Source organism: Heptranchias perlo, unplaced genomic scaffold, assembly GCF_035084215.1.
Source record: "Heptranchias perlo isolate sHepPer1 unplaced genomic scaffold, sHepPer1.hap1 HAP1_SCAFFOLD_50, whole genome shotgun sequence".
NCBI lineage: Eukaryota > Metazoa > Chordata > Chondrichthyes > Hexanchiformes > Hexanchidae > Heptranchias > Heptranchias perlo.
The window spans coordinates 3,583,279-3,604,316 of NW_027139516.1; the positions used below are offsets into that span (position 1 = coordinate 3,583,279).

At 42.5% G+C, this 21,038-nt stretch overlaps 2 non-coding genes across 2 annotated transcripts; one reads left to right on the forward strand and one right to left on the reverse strand.

The window, feature by feature from the left end:
* Window positions 1–8,234: 8,234 nt before the first annotated feature.
* On the reverse strand, window positions 8,235–8,316 carry trnal-caa (transfer RNA leucine (anticodon CAA)). The gene has a single exon. It is a non-coding gene; the product is annotated as a tRNA-Leu (tRNA).
* Window positions 8,317–9,641: 1,325 nt separating this feature from the next.
* Window positions 9,642–9,714, forward strand: trnav-uac (transfer RNA valine (anticodon UAC)). The gene has a single exon. It is a non-coding gene; the product is annotated as a tRNA-Val (tRNA).
* Window positions 9,715–21,038: the final 11,324 nt, after the last annotated feature.

The following is a 21,038-nucleotide window of genomic DNA, read 5'->3' on the forward strand; positions in this document are numbered from 1 at the left end:
AACACAGAGATTAGGACTTGGAGTTAGAAATTCCAGTCTGCAGCCCTGCGTACATCTGCATGTAGAAGAGACAGTGTTTATTTCAGACAGGCTGCGTGCTTGAGAGAGAGAGAGGCTCGGCAATTTCTCTCTCCTGTTTTGTTTTCTGAATTTGTTTCGGGTGAAGGGATTATTCCTTTGGATAAATAAATAATAAATGAAGATTTGACAAATTAATCACTTGGGCTCTCAAGAAGAGCCGGAATGGATTGTCTGTGTTTCTTTTAAAACAGGTGACCCTGTTTTTTTTTTGGGGACCACGTGAGTGTTGATGGTGCAGGATGACCAAGAGTAGTTACAAAGTTACGGTGCAACCTTTGCTGGAGAAATTTGGTGCAGGAAACGATCCAGTGGTGTTAAAGATTTAAGACTTGAGCTGCAGACATCAGCGGATACCAAATGTCACAGCGTGGTGATATCAACCTGATTCTCTTTTGAAAACATTTTGATTTGTTTTGTTTTAACCTATTTGTTGTCTTCCGAGACAGAATGCTCGAGGTGGGGAGATATGGGAATTTCTCTAAAGTCATTGAATTGGGCATGATAAAAAATCAATCTGGCATAAATATACAATCTAGTGGTAGTCAGGAAAGTGTAGTTGAGAATAGTAAATTGATAGCTTTCTCGTGGAGATATTTGTGTCCTTGCCTATAATGAATAATGAGAAAACTACACTCAAAAGCCTGGCCATTACCCTGACATCGGGACCATGCAGGGGGAGATAAGCACTCTAGATACCCCTGATCTTTTTGATAAGATAACCTGAAAACCTAAGAATGGCTACAGTGGACATAAACGATACAAATGTATGTGGCCATCATCTGAAACGGAGATCAGGATGAAGAACATGATTACAAATGCCTATGGCCTGGTGAGCTATTGCAACCACTCTTTAAACAAACCAGTTGCTTTTACAGGACTGAATCCTACAGGACATATGATGTGTGCCATGGAAAATGTTCGGAAATACCATGAGGAAGAAGAGACTGGCCAGCAGAAAGTTAATATCCAAGAACACTAAGCTCATTCCTATGAGATGCTGCTAGTATGCTGAGATACATGAAGAAGATACATTGAAGAATGCGTCTCAGACAGGCTCAGTTACTTGACAACAGCACAACAGGAAAATGGTTAATGTGGTTCAGGCGAGTGAGAAATCCTTTTAAACAAGGCACTGACACATGGTCCATAGAGAAACCAACTAATTAATGAAACAGTCAGGAAACACTGGTATCAATCAAAAGGACTGAAATTAAAGTAAAGAGGGACACAGTAATTTGGATTTCCAAAATTCAGGGTTAGGTTCCCATCAGTTAACAATAAAATTGGGAGAAACAATATTTAGAAGATATCCGCACGATGGATACAAAATTACAAGATTATGAGGGGCCCAGATAGAGTCGACAGGAAGTACCTGTTTCCCCTAGCAGAGGGTTCAAGAACTAGAGGACGTAGATTTAAGCTGATTGGCTGGAACAAAATTAAAGGGATGTGTTACTAGACATGCTGTCACTGTGTGTCCACATAGTGTTGGACACAGCCTAGAAGCACAGTGTGGGTTTAATAATACCGGTACCAATCGGGATATTAACTGTACCATGGAGGCCCTAGAGGCGGATCTAAAACCCACTTAAGTGGTATATGCCGGAGAGGGCGAATATTGTGTTACAAGTAATTTGAAAACGTTTAAATATGCCAATCTAACTTGTGATATTTTAAGTCCAGAATTCTACTCCATTTCTGAAGTCCTGGTTCGGATTGGACCCGAGGAACTGGTAGAGATACATCGGCATAACCTCACCACCTTACAAGTTTCTGAGAATGTCAGAAAGGACTTAAAAGCATATCAGGACACATTTGGGTATCTGACACCCCTGTTGCCTAAATACTTGGAAGCATTGCGAATGGAGATACGCCTCTCCCAGAAGGTTTATTATAACCTACAACAGGACAATAACAACATTAAGCATGACATTGACCAAATTAAAGTCACCACCTGGTCAAATGACCTCTGGAATTTGGGACTGAATATACAGATCCATCTTTGGATTAGATTAGTTTCATATGTATTAGTCGTAGTGCAGTTTGTTGTAATGTGCTTCTTGATTTTCATTGCATGTAATAAATGTAAGCAGAGGATGAAGGGTTTGGCAAAGATAGTAAAACAGAGCCTGGGTGAGAATGTCCCCATTGTCTCTGTGGTTTCAACTAAGAAAACATCTTAATGGTACCGTGAGTAGCACCCGCTGGGGTAAGGTGCATGTAAAAGGGAAGACAATTATAGTTTGATAGGATTATCAGATGCTCTGCCTCTCTTCCACCCGGACTGGTGGCCAACACGAAGGGAACCTGGTTAAGATGAGGTACAGCATCTAACGGGATATTGTAGGGAGAATTTGGATTAAGGGATATAATGGGGAGGGCACCAATTCACAGGTGTAAAATGGTCTGAAAGGTACCATTCAGTCTAGTTAGGCTGGAAACAAAATATAAAGCACCATAGGATATTTGACTATGTTAGCCTTTTCAAACTAACATGAATAGGTTTAGCTGACCAAGGACATTCGCAGCTTACTTGAGAGATGTTTAGAAGGAGTCTGTTCCTGAGAACAGATAAGATACAAAGGCGTATTGATGAAACATGTCTGTGTTCTATTGGGACTTCCATCGTTCAAGGGCTAGTCATATTCATTGTTATAATTCTTATAGTTTATTGCTTACTTAAATGTTGCTGCACTGCAGAACCTGCAGAACCAGTGAGCACCGTAATAATTGGTTATCATGATATGATAAAAGGGGGGAATGAGAATCCCTACGTGGTCAGTTTTTAGTAAAATATTAAAATGCCTACGTGGCAAAGAAGCAGAATGCAAAATGGTTAGAAAGGGTTAATTAGTTAGTAACTGAGATTGATACAAGTGGCCTGGCCCTCCTGCTGGGCCATATGTTTGCTTAGTCAGCAGGCCTGCATTGTCTTATCAATGATAGGTCTTTGATGTGAGTCAAGGACTGGTCTGAATGTCTCCATGTTTATGGCAGATCAATATAGGTAACGAGCTTAGCCAAAGTTGAAAGACATTCCAGGTTGGGAGATAAGGAACAGAAGGAACAGGGAAGAACATTCCAAGTTGGAAAGTGAGGAAGTTATCCCCTTTGATGTCTAACAGCAACATGGTCAGCACATGATTATTTATGATTGGCCGGAAATAATGTAACCTCGCATGGCAACCTGTGCCCGGCTTATGATTGGTGTTGACCCTCGTTAAGTATGTTCCAACCCTATTGATTTGTATAAAAACGTGTGGATTTCTGTATGTTTTTGTTCTTGCTCTGCCAGCATAGAAGGACTCTATCAGGAGTCCAAATCAATGCTGCAGACTAAGAACCCTGCTATTAAAGATGTGTTGAATTTTAAAATGTATTCGACTTCAGTTATTACTGAACCAGACTGAGGGGAAAGAATCCGGATCGTCACCTGAATGTAGGTTCTCACGTTCAATTTAACTAATTAATTCTAACTTTATTCGCTGTATACTGGTAACCATGTTTAATTTAGCAATTAACTGTAACTGTATTCCATGTATACTAATTACCACGTTCAATTTAACTAATTAATTCTAACTTTATTCCCTTTCTACTGGTAGCCATGTTCAATTTAACAAATAACTCTACCTTTATTCCCTGTATACTGGTAACCATGTTAAATTTATCTGATTAATTATAATTTTATTCCCTTTATACAGGTCACCATTTTCAATTTCACTGATTATTTGTCATTTTATTCTCTGTATACTGGTTACCGTGTTCAATTCAATCAATTAAATGTAACTGTATTTCTTGTATAGTGGTTATGATGGTCAATTTAACAATTGACTGTAACATTATTCCCTGTATATTGGTCAACATGTCCAATTTAACAATTAAATGTAACTTAATTCCCTTTATACTGGTTGCCATGTTCAATTGAACAATTAGCTGTAAATTTATACCCTGTACACTTGTTACCATGTTCAATTTAACAATCAACTGCAACTTTAATCCCAGTATACTTTTTACATTATTCAAATTAACAATTAACTGTTACTTTATTCCCTGCATATTGGTCACCATGTTTAATTTAACAATTAACTTTATCTTTACTCCCTGTATACTGGTTACAATATTCGATTTAACAAACTAACTGTAATTTATTCCCTGTATACAGGTTACCATGTCCAAATCAACAATTAACTGTAACTTGATTCCCTTTGTACTGGTTACCATGTTCAAGTTAACTGATTAACTGTAACTTTATTGCCTGTATACTGTTTGCCATATTCAATTTTACATTTAACTGTAACTTCATTCCCTGTATACTGGGTACCATGTTAAATTTAAAAATTAACTCTAACTTTCGTCCCTTTATACTGGTCACCATTTTCAATTTAACAACTAACTGTAACTTTATTCCCTGTTTACTGGTTAGCATGTTAAATTTAAAATATAATTGTAACTTTCTTCCCTGCATACTGGTCACCATTTTCAATTTAACTAATAAACTGTAAAGTTATTCCCTGTAAACTGGTTGCCATCTTCAATATCACAATTAACTGTAACTTTATTGCCAGTATACTGGTTACCATATTCCAATTAACAATTTATTGTAAGTTTACTTCCTGTATACTGGTTACCTTTTCCAAATTCAATAATTAACTGTAACTTTATTCTCTGTTTACTGGTTACTATGTTCAATTAAACAATTTATTGTAAATTTGCTCCCTGAATACTGGTCACCATTTCCAATGTAACTAATTAACTGTAACTTTATTCAATGTAAACTGAGTACCATGCGGGGGGCGGGGAATGGGTGCAGTAATTGTCCGCCTTTTTGTGATAGTTTAATTGAAATGTATTGAGTCAATTGAAGATCAATTAGCAATGGGCAACTACAAATTGCCCGGTACAAACTCAAATACCCCTCGCCACAATAAAGCTATGCTGGTAAAGAAACAACTCGATTTAAACCCAAACTGAAATGCAACAAATCAGCAAAGGTGACTTGAAAGGCATCTGGTGATGAGCTTCAGACGAAATGTACTGGGGATGTTGTACTGAATTCGGCAGACCATGGAAGGCCCTGCGGTGATATTACGGACCACGTGTTTCTCTGTTCCAATGTTGAGAAAAGACTCGAAATTAATTGAATACAACTACAGTTCCTGAACGGGACTTTCTGCTGCAGCTTGATATCCTCTTAACAGATCCGCCACCTGTCAAGGTCAACCTGGTTGTCCAGTTCGGTCTTTGACATTTCAGTTAATGATTACTTTTGGGGTACTGTATTAGTTCGAGGTGCTGCATCAGTTTGAGGAACACTCTTAATTTGAGGTGCTGTATTGTTTGAGGTACAGTATTAGTTTGAGGTGCTGGATTTGTTTGAGGAACACTATTAGCTTCAGGTGCTGGATTTGTTTGAGGAACACTATTCGTTTGAGGTGCTGTATTTGTTTGAGGAACACTATTCGTTTGAGGTGCTGTATTTGTTTGAGATACGTTATTAGTTTGAAGTGCTGTATTGTTTGAGGAACACTGTTACTTTGCTCTGGGATTCCCTGCCTGACCATCGCCACCGATCCTTCTCTGCAGCCTTCCTAAATACAGCGCAGTAAATGTATCCCTGTGAAATGAGCTCCTGGACAGCAATGCGGGAATTACTTTGGCTGAAGGGTTATGTCCCTAACACAGAATGATAATCACTAGGTTTCCGTAGTGTAGTGGTTATCACGTTTGCCTCACACGTGTAAATTTCCTCATTCGGAACCGTGGGGAAGCATTTTGTAAACCTTGCTCCCATTAAAAATGAGTAAATATTTAACGAACAAAGTGAACAAAGTCCATATCTCTCAGCCCTGTCATTGCAGTCTGCTGGGAGCAGGCGATGAATGCCAGCGTGGTATTGGGGGTGAAGGCTGCTTCCAATACTGTCTCATTCCCGGTGGGACCTGGCGGAGATTTGACCAAGGTGGGATAATTATTCATCAAAGGTGGGAGAAATGAAACCGTGTTTGAGAAACATTCATATATATAATATTATCCAGGATCCTGTCTTCAGAGTCTGTGTCGCAAAGATCTGACTCCAGATCAAAAGTCTGCGTGTTCACATCACATCGGGGTCACTGTTTCTTTCACCGCTCACATGAAACTGGATAATTCCCGAATGAAGGTTTTAATTGCTTTTTCACAAAAAAAAAGATGTTTGGTCTAAACCCTGACTCAGTACCTACCCAATGGCAGGGAGGGGAGCGCCTGAAACCCTCATTTATTTCATGCAACAAACTGACACGAATACTGGTATTGATTCAAAATCGACCTGCAGATGGACACACACAGAAAAAAGACAACCACAGAAACAGACAGCAACTACTTGCATATATATATATATATATATATATATAGCGCCTTTAACGTGGTCAGGCGATTTAAGCTCGGTGAACTTGCTTCTGCTTTCTGAAATGTACTTGTCCATCCTTCAGAGGTCACGGGAAATATATTTTTTGCCTTTCGAAAAAAGACTCGAAAAGCAGAGACATGTTTTGTTTTCAACACGGCTGGTGAAATGGCCGGACTATCATAAATTAGGAGTCGCCTTTGAAACACTTAAAGGAGACTACCTAAAAATCACTTAGTGCAAATTTAAAATCACGGTTACTATTTATTTTGGTCTGAAAGAAATAACAATAAACGTGTCAGTCAGCGCCCGCGGTGAGACGGTATCGAACTTGTTTGCTGCGAAGTTCACCGCTGGGCTAAAGTTGACGCCGTTTATAAAACGCGAACCCACTCAATGCAAAGGATGAGCTCATAACCAACAGGTCCCGTCAACGTCAAACATCTCCTTTCTTGTTCAATAGAGGGAGCAGAGGCGAGTACATCATCAGACACCAGCAACTTTAAGAAATGGAACAGGTGAAGGCACAGATGCAAGTTCCAAATATTTTCAATGCAAAGTTATTTCACTTTATTTAAAGTGCCGTGAAGCTAAAAACGGGTCCCAGATGATTTGTGTTCACTCGTGACTTGTTTTCCAGTGTTTGTCCGTCAGGTTTGCAATTCAATTTGTATTGGATATTGAAGATATTTCAGGATGATTGCACAACATACCATGTGCAAAGCAACCATCTTGATAACTTCAATCATCACACACTCTACATCGACGCTGCAGAGGCCCCAGCACCCCTTTCAATATTGTTTTTCTCAACTCACAGTTTTCAAAAGGGAATTGGATAAACGCTTGGATGGAAACATTTTCAGGGAGAAATGGGAAACAGCAGGCGAGTGGGCTCTTTCAGAGAGCTGGCACAGGCACGATGGGCCGAATGGCATTCGAATGGCGCTGTCTTATTCTATGATTCGATTAATAGATCAATTTCCGCATTTCACTGAGCCTCCCGAAATGGAGGACAGTAATCGTGTCCCTGTGAAATGAGCTCCTGAACAGTAATACGGAAATTAGCGTGGCTGAGCGGTTTGAAACTCAGGTTTGGCTCCTAACATGAAATTTCCTCTCTAAGTTAAATTAGTTTATCAATTATCTCCCCCCTTTCGATCTTTAATGTCTTTACATATTTTTTGATCTCTTCTTCCACTGTCATGCCCACAATGCTAGTCTCCCTGGTAAATACTGAAACAAAGTGATTATTTAATATTTCTGCCATTTCGCTGTCATTGCCTGTGAGTTTGTCGTGTGTATCCCTTAGGGGACCTATTCCTATCCTAAATTTTTTTTGGCTGTTGATGTGTCTAGAATACTTTGCTTTTTTTTAATATACTTTTTGCCTTCCTAATAGTTCTTTAGACTTCTTTCCCAGTCTTTTCACATTCCCCCTCTCCTTTATTGTCCAGTGTGTGCCTTTTTCTTTAGTTTCAATGTTGCCCTTATTTCTTTATTCATCCCTGGTGTGTCATTTCTGGCTTTTTCGTGGGATATATTTCTCCTGGACTCTATTGATCACCGTTTTAAATGTTTCCCACTGCTGTTCTATTTCTTTATCCAGGTCATTCATCTGTCAAACATTTCACCGTTCGAAACTTCTCAAGTCACATATCCATGACAAAGCCAGTTGCTTTTGTGGGAGGAGCAAATCAACTTGGTCGAAAAATCAGCTGCAGCCCAATCGACAAAGAAAATATTTCCACGTCTTAGTAGAAACAAGCAATGTCAGAAGTGGGATTTGAACCCAACCTTTCGAAAAGACTGCGACTTGAGCGCAGCGCCTTAGACCGCTCGGCCATTCTGACTACCGATTTCAACTTTCATTCTGCATCATTTCTGCACTGTTGGCCAGCGAAAGCAGCATAAAAGTTTAAAATGGCACTCGCTCAATGTGGAGCTCGAACCCACGATCCTAAGATAAAGAATCTCATGCTCCACCGACTGAGCTAGCCGGTCCTAAATTCGCCTAACCGCCTTATCTGTTATTGCAGCAAGCAGGAGAAAGACTCCATTTTAAATTATTGGAATCAATTCTGAGTGACAGGATAAACTGTCACTTCGAAAGGCACGGACTAATCAAGGACAGTCAGCATGGATTTGTTGAGGGGAGATCGTGTCTGACTAGCCTGATTGAATTTTTCGAGGAGGTGACAAGAAGGATCGATGAGGGTAGCGCAATTGATGTAGTCCAAATGGATTTTAGCAAGGCTTTGGAAAAGTTCCCACATGGCAGATTGGTCAAAAAAGTAAAGGCCCATGGGATCCAAGGGAATGTGGCTTGTTGGATCCAAAATTGCCTCATTGGCAGGAAGCAAAGGGTAATGGTCGACGTGTGTTTTTGCGGCTAAAAGGCTGTTTCCAGTGAGGTGCCGTAGGTCTCGGTACTTGGTCCTTTGCTTTTTGAGGTCTACATTAACGATTTGGACTTAAACGTAGGGGGCATGATTAAGAAATTTGCAGGTGACACAAAAATTGGCCGTGTCGTTGATAGCGAGGAAGAAAGCTGTAGGCTGTGGGGGTTCAGGCAATTTTCTGATAACAAAGCACTCAATCTATCTCTGAATGAACATTGAAGGAATTAATGTGTTTGACCCGGCACAGGCACGATGGGCCGAATGATCTCCTCTTGTTGACTAGCATAATACGATGATACCAAGTGTTATCAGATGGAAAAGCAACACATTCCAAATAAGAGCAGAGAGAGGAAACCAGTCTAACAGGATAACAGCACGGTGAGATATTGTATTTGAGAAGGATGAGGAGGGATAGTTTATCATGGTGGTAGTCACATAGGGTATCATTTGTGACCTTGATAAGGACCATTTCATGCTGCGACAGTGGCGGAAACCTATTTGGAGAGATTCAGCCCGGGCGCGGCCCCATCGTGCGCGGTGAGACGGAGGGGGGTGTGGGAAGCGTCAGAGCTGGGGCTCACCGGTGGAAGCAGCATCAAAGTTTAAAACGGTACTCGCCCAACGTGGGGCTCAAACCCACTACCCTGAGAGTTTTTAATGAAAAGGGGGAGCAGCCACTGTCTGTACCTCTTGCTGTACTTGAAACAACACATTCCAAGTATGACCAGAGATAGGACTCCATTCAGTTGCTCAATGTGTTGAACAAAATGCCATCGGTTTCTGTAGTGTAGTGGTTATCACGTTTGCTTTACACGCAAAAGGTCCTCGGTTCGATCCCGGGCGAAAGCATTATTTTGGAACTTGGTCTCCATGAACATCCAGATCGAATTTTTTCTCGTGTCAAAAAGGGAGACAGTGGCTGCTCCCTTATTCTTTGTAAGCTGCATCTCTTACTTCATTAAACAGATAACTTTGAGTGAGAGAAAACTGATCCACAGTGATGCACATTTCAAGTTTTATTCCCTTTTAATCTGGAAGGATATATTGGCATTGGACAGAGTGGCTTTTGAAAGGAATTATTAGGGTGGGATCAACAATCCTTTTCCGCTGGTTGGGGACAAGGGAACCAAACCAACCATCTACCAAGTTCTCCTGAATTCTAAGGTGCAATGGGAAACCGACCAACAAAAGCCCTTTCATTGACCGTGGAGGTTCAGACAATTTTCTGATAACAAAGCGCTCAATCTATTTCTCGATGTTTCTGGATACTGTCTGCATCTCTGCCCTGTGTTTATCTCACTATGTGCCCACCTGCAGGGTGGTTTTTGAACGAAGACGTGTGTTTATCTTCTGTATATAACATTAAATAAAAGAAGGCATCAGACACTTCCCTCCCTGACACTGGGGAATCAGTGAGACAGACTTGTTATTGTGAAAACGCGAATAAAGCATTAATTGCGGTATTATACAGACTCTTATCAGCGCCAAAAGTAGCTTTACAATATATACACCCCAATAAATAAATAAATAATGCAGATACATGAAAATACATTTGCAACGAACAGAGTCACTGAACCAGAAATATTATTTGTACCGAATACAAACACTCCCTGATATATTTAGCACTCTCATATCACTTCCCTGCTGGCCTAGTGGTTAGGCTTCGGTGCTTTCATCACGGCGGCCTGGGTTGGGTTCCCGGTCAGGGAATATGCTGTTACAAAAAAGAATTGCCAATTTTGTCGAATCACAGCAAACTTACGGCACAAAGCAGGCCATTTGGCCCATCGTATCCGTACCGGCCGGAAATGAGCTACCCAGGCGAATGCCACTTTCCAGCATTCGGTCTTTAGCCTTGCAGGTTACGTCACTTTAGATGCATGTCCAAGTATTTTTTAAATGTAACGAGGGATTCTGCCTCTTCCACCCTTTCAGGCAGTGAGTTCCAGACCCTCATCACCCTCTGGGTGAAAAAAAAAAATTCTCCTCAGCTCCCCTGAAATCCTTCCACCAATCACTTTAAATCTATTCCCCCAAGTTATTCATCTCCCTGTTAAGGTAAATAGGTCCTTCCCATCCACTCTTTCTCGGCCCTTCATAATTTTGTACAACTCAATTAAATCACCCCTCAGCCTCCTCTGTTCCAAAGAAAACAACCCCAGACTATCCAATCTTTCCTCACAGCCAAAATTCTCCAGCCATGGCAACCTCCTCGTAAATCTCCTCTGTACCCTCTCTAGTGCAATCGCATCTTTTTTGACCAGTCTGTCCATTGGGACCTTGTCAAAAGCCTTGCTAAAATCCATGAAGACTACATCAAAGTACTCCAGGTGTGTTCTCACCAAAGCTCTATTTAATTGCATCAAGACTTCCTTACTCTTATACTCCAACCTCCTTGCAAAAAGGCCAACATACCATTTTTCTTCCTAATTGCTTGCTGTACCTGCATGTTAACTTTCTGTGATTTGTTTACAAGTACACCCAACTCCCTCTGAATATCAACATTTATTGGACTCTCACCTTATAAAAAGTATTCTGCTTTTCTATTCTTCCTACCAAAGTGGACAATTTCACATTTTCCCACCTTATACTCCAACTACCACCTTCTTACCCAATCACTTAACCTGTCCACCTCCCTTTGCGTCCTCCTCACGGCTTACTTTCCCACCTACCTTTGTATCATCAGCAAACTTGGATACATTACACTCGGTCCCCTCATCCATGTCATTAATATAGAATGTAAACAGCAATTGCATCATAAATTGTCCGCCCAGGATCGAAAGCAGGGCCGTTCGCGTGTCAAGCGAACTGGTAACCACTACACCACAAAAAACCGCTGGTGACTTATACTGGGCAGAGGGGAACCGACCAGTCACCTCTCTCTGCTCTGATTGGGACAGTTTTACCTCTCTTTAAACAACATCTCTCCTCTCCCACACTAAAATCATGGAATAGAATCATGGACTATTAAAGCACAGAAGGAGGCCATTCGGCTGTGATGCCCTGCCGACTCTTTGAAAGAGCTGTCCAATTTAGTCCAAAAAACCCAGCCTTTTCCCCGTAACCTTGCAAATCAGTCCTCTTCAAGTACCTGTCCAATTGCCTTTTGAAAGTTCCTATGAAAGCTGCTTCCACCACCCTTTCAGGGAGTGGCTACCAGATCGTAACAACCCTCTGTGTGAAAAAAAATCTCCTCATTTCCCCTCTAGTCCTAAAAGCTCACAATCCTTCTCCACGGATGCCTTTTTACAAACATTTGATTCATCAAAACCACACAAGTTACACAGGAAAAAGTCTTCATTTTCAAGTAATTAATGTTCCGAAGGAGCTCCCTAATTTCCCTCCCCTAACCGTATGAATCAGATCATTCGCTCCGGATCCGTTTCCACATGAACCAGCCTCCCCCCGTCAGGAAGTAGCCATTCTGATTCTGTGACTGTGGCCAGCTTTGTTCGGGCAGTTGGTTTGACAGGGACCTCACACCGCACCCTCCTCCCGTGTTTTCTTCCACATCCACAGATTGGGGCCGGGCCTGGACTGATTTTTTTTCTCTGTCTCACCCAGGGCCGCTGAGTCTCCCACTCAGATCACAAACCAGCTCTCCTACACCCGATCACCAACTCACCCAGTTTGTAAATTGAAACCGGAGCAAGTGCCTCGTCAGAGGGCAAGAGATGTAGGGGAGGCAGCAACCTCTGATATAATCTCAGGCTCATCAGAGAGGTTTGTGTATCTGAACCCCGAATAACCTTCTGCTCCTTTTGAAGTTTTGACCATTGCACACTGACGCGGCACTGACAGAATCGTCTCTTGCACTGACAGTCAAGCAAGTGTCAAAGTTTAAAATAGAATTCGCCCAACGTGGGGCTCGAACCCACGAGCTGTGAAATTAAGAGTCTCCTATTCTACCGATCGAGTTAGCAGGGCATGCTGAAACTTCTCCATTTGGTCCATTATTGCAGCGAGGCGGCTGCTGGCTCCGCCCCAGGGGCTGAATTTTGAATCAGGAAGGATGCAGCTCAGAAGCAGGCCATTCGGGCCATCGCGCCCGTGCCTTGCCGACAAGCCATGTACCAGATTCTCCTGAATTCCAAGTGTGGAACGAAAGCGAACAACAAAAGCCCTTACATTCGACCGTGGAGGTACAGGTAATTCTCTGAGAAACCGGTTTGCCTATTTCCCGGTATTGGCCTGTGTCTCTGGCTGTGATTATCTCTGTGCGTGTGGAGCTGCAGGCTGATTTTGAATTAATTAATTTGTTTGTGTATGTTTCTTGCAATAAATAAATGAGGGAATCAGACGCTTCTCTCCCTGACACTGGGGAAGTAGTGAAGCAGAATTCAGAGCAGGGTTCTGTTTATTGTGAAAAAGGCAATGCAATATGAATTCCGGAATTATTCAAACTCCTACCAGCGCTGAGAACAAGTGTGACCCCGACGTGATTTGAACACGCAGCCTTCTGATCGGGAGTCAGAGGCGCTACTGTTTCCTGAGCCTATTGTACTTTATTCCTATTGAATGACGGGAATATCCTCAATCAGCTAAAACGAATTAAAAGATGAATCACAGAGAAAGGGAAATCCATGTGATACCTGATAAACTAACCAGCCACCATACCTTGTGGTCTCGTGGTTCGGATTCATCGCTTTCATCACTATGCCCAGGCTCGAATCCCAGTCAAAACGCAACTTTTGAAAACTTGTTACATTAATTGCATGAACTTACTCAAACTCTGTGGGGAAAAAAAAATAATTGTTTTAATCACCATTAATTAACCGATAACGTTATTTTGCAGAATGAAAGGCGACTAAGGGAAGTTGGAAAACTTTAATAATTTATTTTATGCGATGAACTTTTTATCCCTTCTCATTTTACACACTGTATTTTTAAGGGCTCGGTTTAAAATGTTCAGTGCTCGTGAGACCACGAATTTGTGTTAAATTTAACAGGATCGGCTATTTCACAGAGAAAAAATAAATTTGCCCCAACATAATGTCCCCGCACTGGATCGAACCAGGAAATTTTCACATTATGAAGCAAATGTGATAACCGCTACACTACTAATTTGATTATTAACCAGAAGTTCGAATAACTGCATTGATTCTCTTTCATAACTATTCAATTGATCGAAGTTGCACAAGTCACAAAAGAAAAATGTTCATTTCAAAGTTATTAAACTCCAAAATTTGGCCTGCCTTGTTTGGACAGGGGTTGACCCAGACGTCACAGCCTCAACAAAACATATTCTCAACATTTCCACTGGGAACAGGAGGAGGCCATTCAGCCCCTTGAACCTGTTCCGCCCTTCAGTTAGATCATGGATGATCTGTACCTCAAATCCATTTCCCGCCTTTGCTCCCGATCCCTCGATACCCTGACCCAACAAAAATCGATCGATCTCAGTCTTGAAAGCTTCAATTGACCCCCAGCATCCACAGCCTTTTGGGGGACAGAGTTCCAGACTTCTACTGCCCTTTGTGTAAAAAAGTGCTTCCTGATTTTGAATCTGAATGGCATGGTTCTAATTTTAAGGTTATGTCCCCCTCGTTCTTGATTCCCCAGAGGAAATTGATTCTCTCTCTCTATTCTATCGAATCATTTGAACATGTTAAACACCTCGCTCAGACCGCCCCTCAATCTTCTATACTCGAGGGGATACGAGCCCAGTCTATGCAGCCTGTCCTTATAATTTGACCTTTTTAGCCCCGGTAACATTCTGGTGAATCTGCTCTGCGCCCCCTCCAAGGCCAATCTATCCTTCCTGAGGTGCAGTGTCCAAAACTGAACGCAGTTACTCCAGACGCATTCTAACCAGAGCTTTATATAACTGGAACATAACTTCCACTTCTTTATATTCCAGCCCCTGAGATAAAGGCTCACACTCCGTTAGCCTTTTAAATTATTTTTGGACCCATCCGTTAGCTTTTACTGATTTATGGAAATGAACCGTTAATTCTCTCTGCTTCTCCACAGTTCCGAGCTTCTTACCATTTGGAAAATACCCTGACCATAGGTCCAAAGTGGATTACCCCACATTGAACTCCATCTGCATTAGTTTTGCCCACTCACTTAATCTATCAAAGACCCTTTGCAACTTTCCAGTCGCATCCACACTACTTACTGTACCACCTAACTTAGTGTCATCAGCAAACTTGGATGTACGACTCTCTGTTCTTTCATCTAAGTCATTGATAAATATGGTGAAAAGCTGAGACCCCAGTTACAGATCCCTGGCGGATACCACTAGTCCCTTCCTGCCAATTGGAATATGTACCCATTATCCCCACTCTCTGAATACTATCTCCTAACCAATTCTCTACCCATGTCAATACATTGCCTCAAGTTCCATGCGCTTTCATTTTTGCCAACAGTCTCTTGTGTGGAACCTTATCAAATGCCTGTCGTAATTCCATACAAATAATATCATAGGAACATAGGAACAGGAGTAGGCCGTTCAGCCCCTCGTTCCTGCTCCGCCATTTGATATGATCATGGCTGATCTGTGATCCAACTCCATATACCCGCATTTGGCCCATATCCCTTAATACCTTTGATTGCCAAAAAGCTATCTATCTCAGATCTAAATTTAGGAATTGAGCCAGTATCAATTGCCGTTTGCAGAAGAGAGTTCCAAACTTCTACCACGCTTTGTGTGTAGAAATGTTTTCTAATCTCGCTCCTGAAAGGTCCGGATCTAATTTTTAGACAAAATGGTGGCAAGTTCGCAGGACATCTTGGACAAAATGGCTGTAAGTCCTTCACGGCTGTTCGACAGGAACAGAAGGAGGCCATTGAGCTCCTCAAGCCTCTTATATGGGAACTGAAGGACATTGAGCCTCTGAAGGCTGTTACACAGGAAAATGAGGAGGCCATTCAGCCCCTCAAACCCGTTACATCGTTACTGGAGGCCGATCATCCCCTCAAGCCTGTTACATAGAATCAGGAGGAGGCCATTCAGCCCTTCGAGCCTGTTATATAGGAACTTGAGGCCAATCAACCCCTCAATCCTGTCAAATAGCAAAAGGAGGAGGTCAATCAGCCCCTCGAGCCTGTTATCTGGGAACTGAAGGCCATTCAGCCCTTCGAGCCTGTTATACAGGAACTAGACACCAATCAATACTTCAAGCCTGTCGGATAGCAACAGGAGGAGGCCATTCAGCTCCTCGAGCTCCTTACACCAGATCTGGTGGCCAATCAGACCTTCAAGCCTGTTACATCGGAACAGGAGGAGGCCACTCAGCCCCTCGAGCGTGTTATACGAGAACTGAAGGCCATTCAGCCCCTCGAGCGCATTACACCGGAACGAGAGGCCAGACAGACACACAAGCCTGTTACATCGGAACAGGAGTAGGCCATTCAGCCCTTCGAGCCTGTTATACTCGAACTTGACGCCATTCAACCCTTCAAGCCTGTCAGATAGCAACAGGAGGAGGCCATTGAGCCCCCGAGCCCGTTACACCAAACCTGGAGGCCAATCAGCCCCTCAAGCCTGTTACATAGGAACAGCAGCAGGCCATTCAGCCCCTCGAGCGTGTTAGACTGGAACTGAAGGCCATTCAGCACCTCGAGCCTGTTACACTGGAATAGGACTCGGCCATTAAGCCCCTCGAGCTTGTTGTACTGGAACAGGAGGAGGCCATTCAGCCCTTCGATACTGTTATACAGGATCTGGACGCCATTCAGCCCCTCGCATATGTTACATAGCAGCAAGAGGAGTCCAGTCAGCCACACGAGCCTGTTATATAGGAAGAGGAGTAGGCAATTCAGCTCCTCAGCCTGTTCCGCCATTCAATTAGATCATGGCTGATCTGTATCTTAACTCCATCGACCCACCTTGGTTCCAGAATCCTTCATACCCTTGCCGAACAAAAGTCTATCATTCTCCGTTTTGAAATTTCGGATTGACCCCCCGACTCAACAGACTTTTGTGGGAGTGAGTTTCAGATTTCCACTACTCTTTGTCTGAAGAAGTGCTTCCTCACATCACCCCTGAACGGCCCAGCTCTAATTTTAATATTATGCCCCTTTGTTCTAGACTCCCCCAAGAGAGGAAGTAATTTCTCTCTATCTACCCTATCAACTGCTTTCATCATCTTAAACACTCAATTCAATCACGCCTTAATCTTCTATATTGAGGGGGTACAAGTCTAGTCTATTCAACCTGTCCTCATAATTTAACCCTTTTAGCCCCGATATCATTCTGGTGAATCTGCGCTGCAGCCCTTCCAAGGGCAATATATCCTTCCTGAGGTGCAGTGCCCAGAACTGAATGCAGTCCTCCAGATGGGCTCTAACCAGAGCTCTTTGCAGGTGGAAATATACCTCCACCCCTTTTTGTTCCAGCCGTCTTGAAATAAAGGCCGATATTCTATTAGCCTTTAAATCATTTTTGTAACTGTCCACCAGCTTTGAATGATTTCTGTACTTGGACCCCTAATTCTCTCTGCTCCTCCACAGTTCTGAGCTCCTCACCATTTAGAAAATTCTCTGATCTATCTTTCTTAGATCCGAAGTGGATGGCCTCACATTTCCCCACATTGAACTCCATTTGCCACAGTTTTACCCACTCACATAATCTCTCAATGTCCCGGGGATGCTTGGTGCTTTTGTTTGTTTGGAGAATGCTTTATATCAGATCGTTATTGTAAAAAGATTACAATTGAGTTTTATTTTGTACAGTTTCAACAAGATCATTATTCCACGGTCAGTAAAATGTCCGTGTTTTTCAGATAGTGGAGACATTTCAGAGATAGTTGCCTTTTTGTCAACTTTAATGAAGTGAAATTTTGCTGATTTAAAATCAGCTGTATTTCTAGGCTTGAAAAAGCAGCTCCTCTGTTAGGTGAGGCTTCACTCCCAATGTCTCAGTGTTTCCGCTTGTCCTGATATCAATGTAACATTTGAAGGGCTCCAGGTAATGAACAGTGAAACCCCTTCAGATTATCTCAGCCCACTCGTTCTATCCAGTGCCTAATAGTGCCTGCTCTTCAGAGGGTGACAGATTCGCACTAGACTAGGCCTTGTTTTAGACTTTAACTGTCAAACAAATTGATGAAACAGTATGAGAACAAACAGAATAGTCGCAGTAAGACAACAGTTTTACTGTAAAGATCAACCAGATCCTTATTGGTAAAGAAAATAATAAATAATTCACAAATACTATACGAAACTGTGACCGAACTTTCGAACATCCTGGTTCTTTGTTGTCTTTTTCTCACAAACTATGGAAGCTGTCGACTTGAAGAAAATTCTCAGAGATTCCAAACAGACTCACCAGTTTGAAAAAAACAGCAACTGGGTGCGAGTCATTTTAAACAATGGTCTGTTTAATTGAAAAGAAACTGCCAATCAAAACTGTACGAGAAGAAATGAACCCGGAGGTTTGTATCTGAATCAAATGTTTGAATTTGCGAGGTGCAACCTGCCTTTTAGAGGTGTAGACTGCCTTCAAGAGGTGCAAACCACTCACGCAATATGGGGGCTCCCCCTCCCTCTTGCTGGTGAGAAGCCGCTCAACAGCGCAGCCAGGCCTGACTGCTCGCAGGAATCAGGTGAATCACCAGGCAGCACCAATCTCATGGACTGTCTGAATCTCAACGACCGGGTTCAGGTTAATCACGTGGAGGTTAATCGACCCCCGCGCCCGAAATCAGGGGTTATCGAATTTAACCCCGTACATATCTTGATATATATTTTACATAGAATAAAGCACGGCACAGAAACAGGCCATTCAGCCCATCAGGTTAAGAAGTTCCCCTGAATTTATTTGACAACATCAACTTCTGGAGTAGAAAATATAATACAAGATATAATCTAACAATATATTTATATATATTTAAAATCGAATGCATGAGTACAAGACAGAACAGAGGCCATTCGGCCCGACTGCTATTTCTAGTTTACAACAACTACTTCTTGTATGCACAATACAATATAATATATCTTTAAATAAATATTACATAGAATGCAGCACCTCACAGAAACAGACCATTCGGCCCATATGGGTAAAGATTTTCCTTTGAAATCCTTATTTGACAACAACAACAACTTCTTGAAAACGCAGTATAAAATAATATATAATATAATTATATAGTTCTATATATTTTACATTGAATGTACAGTACAGCGCAGTGTAGCACAGAGGCCATTCGGCCCAACTGCTATTTCTATTTTGCAGCAACGTATTCTAATATGTAAAATATATTTATCTTTAGACATATATATATATATATATATATATATATATACACATTGCATAGAATCTAGCACGGCACAGAAAGAAGCCATTCGGCCCACCTGGGTAAAGAAGTGTCTCTGGGATTCCCTGCTTAACATCAACAACAACATCAACGACGACGACGACGACGACGACGACAACAACAACAACAACGATTTATATACTACATGGAATTGCATCGAATGTACAGCAGGTAAACAGTGCCTTTCGGCCCAACTGTAAAATAAAAATCCCACAGTGCACCCAGTGATAGTACCCCATTGATCCACAGAGTCCCAGTGATCTAAAGTGCACCGAGTGATCCCACATTGCACCCAGTGATAGTTCCCCAGTCATGCACAGTGTCCCAATGATCCACAGTGCACCCAGTGATCCCACAGTGATCGCAGAGTGACCCCCTGATCCCACAGTGCACCCAGTGATCCAAAGGGACCCAGTGATCCAAAGTGCCCCATTAATCCCAGAGTGCCCCAGTGCTCTCAAAATGATCCCAACGATCCCACAGTGCACCCAGTGTTCCCAAAGCGCTTCCAGTGATTTCACGGTACACCCAGAGGTCCCAGTATCCAAACTGCATTTGTGTAAAAGTTTGAGAGACTTTCTTTGTATTCAACAACTTGTGTATATAAAATAACGTGTGTTATAATATTTATATATTACATAGAATGAGGAAAGACATTTCTCCTTTAATACCATGAAGCTGAAACTTAATGGCGGCCAGCAAGGCGGCCATCTTAAGCAAAATGGCCGCCAGTGTCCCAGTGATCTCACAGTCACCCAATGATCCCACAGTGTCCCACTGGTCCCACAGTGTCCCCAGTGATCCCACAATGTCCCAGTGAACCTGCAGTGTCCCAGTGATCCCACAATGTCCCAGTGAACATGCAGTGTCCCAGTGATCCCACAGTAACCCAATGATCCCACAATGTCCCAGTGAACCTGCAGTGTCCCAGTGATCTCACAGTAACCAAATGATCACACATTGTCCCACTGGTCCCACAGTGACCCCAGTGATCCCACAATGTCCCAGTGAACCTGCAGTGTCCCAGTGATCCCACTGCAACCCAATGATCACACATTGTCCCACTAATCCCACAGTGTCCCAGTGATCCCACAATGTCCCAGTGAGCCTACAGTGTCCCAGTGATCCACCAGCAGCCCGTGATCCCACAGTGTTCCTAGTGATCCCACCGTGACCCATTGATCCCATAGTGATCCGTACAAAATTCACGTGAGCCCCATTGCGTGCAGCCTCTGGTGAAGGCCTCGGTCAGTCCCCTGTGGAGAGAAAGCTTCTTGTACAAGGAATACTCCTCCTCCAAAACATTCTCATTCCACATCTTTATGTTACAGCATTTCCACAAACAAATTCCTCTGGAGAGAGAGATTGTGAAAAGGAATTGATTGTAAACAAAGCAAGTGATTAAAAAGGCACAGCAAGAGCCCAGAGCTCCCCCATACTCACTCACTCACACATATTCACACACAGTCATTCACTCATTCCATTACACAGGCAGGCAATCTCTCAGCAAACACCACTGACAAACAAACTCCTCAGTTAAAAAGCAGAGAATCTGAAGAAAAGGGAGAAATGCTGGGAGAGAGAGAGAGAGACAGAGAGAGAAAGACACTCAGGGCAGACTGAAGAGCACAAGTTGCTTCTCTCTCTCTAATACAAGTTTGCTGCGTGTTCTCTCCTGCTTTGCCACTCATTCCCTCACTCCCTCACTCACCATCCCCCAAACGTCCCCTGAAAGGTGCTGGTCTGTCTGTCTGTCCTGGTTAGTGTTTGCTGCAGGGTCCAAATTACCCCTGTGCTCATTTGATCTTCTGTTCCTGGAGCAGCCGAAAAAAGCCAGGGCATTTTTTGCTGCTTCACCCGTTTTGTTGTAGTTTGCAAAGGTGAACGAACTTTGCCTTTGCTCTTTTCTCTTAC